The 2,733-nt window shown below is 38.7% G+C and overlaps 1 non-coding gene across 1 annotated transcript; it reads right to left on the bottom strand.

Moving 5' to 3' along the window:
* Positions 1–1,396: 1,396 nt before the first annotated feature.
* On the bottom strand, positions 1,397–1,503 carry LOC127108803 (small nucleolar RNA R71). The gene has a single exon (XR_007796314.1). It is a non-coding gene; the product is annotated as a small nucleolar RNA R71 (small nucleolar RNA).
* Positions 1,504–2,733: the final 1,230 nt, after the last annotated feature.

The raw sequence follows: 2,733 nt of genomic DNA, 5'->3' as shown, positions 1-2,733 counted from the left end.
TACTTTCCGCACTCACACTACTTTTATTTAAATTAATGCACTTTTACTTTACCATGTCTAACTAAATTTATAAGGTTAGAATGTAAGGATCGTAATTGAACCGATAATCCGTACAATTGTTCGTAGAAACACTTAAGGGCTATTTTAACTTTCAACTTAAGTTTTCCCGCACTTCAATTCCGTTGGGTAAGATCGAAAGCCGTCCAACGTCTATCTAAACTTAATTGTTTTTAACTACTTCAAAAACAGCGAAAGCGCTTTGTTTAGTTCATCAGGAGTTTTTAATTTAAGAAGAAAAGAGATTTTAAAACTATTTTCAGACGTGTTTAAAAGTTTAGAGTCTGGTTCGTAAGAACCTCTTTTGGTTAAGAAATCCAGGTTATAATACTTTTCAACTTAGTCAAGATACTATATTTCTTAAAAATAGGTTTACTACTCTAACGCAATGCGCGCCTTTTTATAAGTGACAATAAGAGGGTTTGATTAGGGAGTACAACTTGGTTCTGAATACGCGAAAGCGACAGTTCCTGTTAAATTAGTTCTTTTCGAAGTAGTAAACACTGCCCATAAGTAGTTCTATTAGCAAGTACTTGGAGTATTAATTGATTACGTGAATTACATTCGACCCTGTCTTTATTAATTAATCTTTATTCAACACTTTACTTTTCATTGCAAACTCCAAAAACACCTATTTTGATTGCCTTTGATAAACACCATAACAATAGATAACGATAGATTGACACTTGGTCTCTGTGGATTCGACAATCTTTTATATTACTCTAACGCGTTCGTATACTTGCGAAAAACACCGCATCAAGTTTTTGGCGCCGTTGCCGGGGACCAATTTCGTCAAATTTCATTTCCCTATTGTTATATCGTTTAGACTTAGGCTATTTCCCGCCGGTCAATGCGAAGAACTCGCAGCACCGGAAGTTTAAGCTTAGTATACCCTCTGGCGAAACCTGAACGTTACGCTCGCGCACGTTTATTCTTTCATAGAATTAAGAGAGCTATGGCCGAAGATCAAAACCAAAGACCTCTTAAGGATTTCGCTCAACCATCCAATGAAGAACCTAGTTCTAGTATAGTAAACCCAACCATCCCAGCTAATAATTTTGAACTTAAACCATCCCTGTTGCAACTAGTGCAATAGAGACAATTCACAGGTCTCGCTACTGAGAACCCAAACCAACATTTAAAAATATTTCTTCAATTAGTAGACACTTTTAAAACCAATGGAGCTTCTCCTTAGGCAATACGTTTAAGATTATTTCCTTTTTCCCTCAGAGATAAAGCCCTATCATGGTTAGATTCCCTTCCACCCAATTCCATTACGACTTGGGATAACCTTAGAAGAGTTTTTCTTGCTAGATATTTTCCCCCGAGTAAGACTGCCGTTCTTCGAAACCATATAACTAGATTTACCCAAAACCAAGGAGAATCGTTGTTCGAAGCTTGGGAGATATATAAGGAGTTGTTACGAGCATGCCCACATCATGGTTTAGAAAATTGGTTAATCATTTAAACCTTCTATAATGGACTTCATTATAACACAAAGATGACCATCGACGCTGCCGCAGGCGGTGCTCTGATGAACAAACCTTATCCTGAAGCTAGTGCCCTCATCGAAGATATGGCTCAAAACCATCAATCATGGGGAGTCGAACGAGCGACAGTTGAGAAGAAGGAAGCCCAATGAGGAGTGCATGAACTAAGCTCTATAGACATGATGCAAGCTAAAATGGACGCATTAGCCCTTAAAGTCGAGCATATGTGCATAAACCCGAATACTGTAGCCGCAGTTTCGTCGGATTGTGAGATATATGGAACCAAAGGACACCAATCTGCAGAATGCAGTCTATTAAACGAAACCCACTCTGAGCAAGTGAACTACACCCAAGGGAACCCATACTCGAATACCTACAACCCTAGATGGAGGAATCACCCGAACTTCTCCTATAAAAACAATAATCCTATTCAAAATAATGCACCTCCGAGACCTAGTTATCAAGCCCCTAGATCAAATCAACCTATGCAACCTGTACCACCAAAACCGAGCCTTGAGAAAATTATGGAAAATTTTATCACCGCTCAAACCCAACAAAACAAGGAGTTCATGAACCAAAACATTCATGTTAACAAATTGATTACTCAGTTAGGAACCAAGGTTGACCAAATAGGTACTCATACTAAGATGCTTGAAACCCAGATCTCTCAGGTAGCTTTAAACCAAGCCCCTCAGACTACACCTGGAGGACAATTCCCTGGACAACCTCAACAAAATCCGAGAGGACAAGCCAATGCCATTACCCTACGAAGTGGGAACGCTTATGATGAGCCACCAAACCCAAGATTGAGTGAACCCGAAATTTCTAAGGAATGTACCAAACTCACGGACGAAGTAAAGGAACCAGAGGAATCTGAAAACCAGCAAGGTCGATAAAAAGGAGAAGAACCTAAAGATAAAACTTACGTACCACCCCCGCCATATAAACCACCTATACCATATCCGCAAAGACTCAAACAAACCCAGATCAATAAACAGTATCAAAAATTTATTAAAGTTATAGAAAAACTTCATGTAGAAATCCCTTTCACATAAGCCATCACCCAAATACCCTCTTATGCAAAGTTTCTCAAAGACATCCTTACCAACAAATGTAGACTTGACGATTCGAAGCCTTTGGAATGTAATTCTATTTCCGAGGACAAGTTAGCAAAGAAAGATAAAGA

The sequence above is a fragment of the Lathyrus oleraceus genome, chromosome 7, assembly GCF_024323335.1.
Source record: "Lathyrus oleraceus cultivar Zhongwan6 chromosome 7, CAAS_Psat_ZW6_1.0, whole genome shotgun sequence".
Taxonomy (NCBI): Eukaryota; Viridiplantae; Streptophyta; class Magnoliopsida; order Fabales; family Fabaceae; genus Lathyrus; species Lathyrus oleraceus.
The sequence above is the reverse complement of the archived record's forward strand: the minus strand, read 5'-3'. Positions and strand labels throughout refer to the sequence as shown.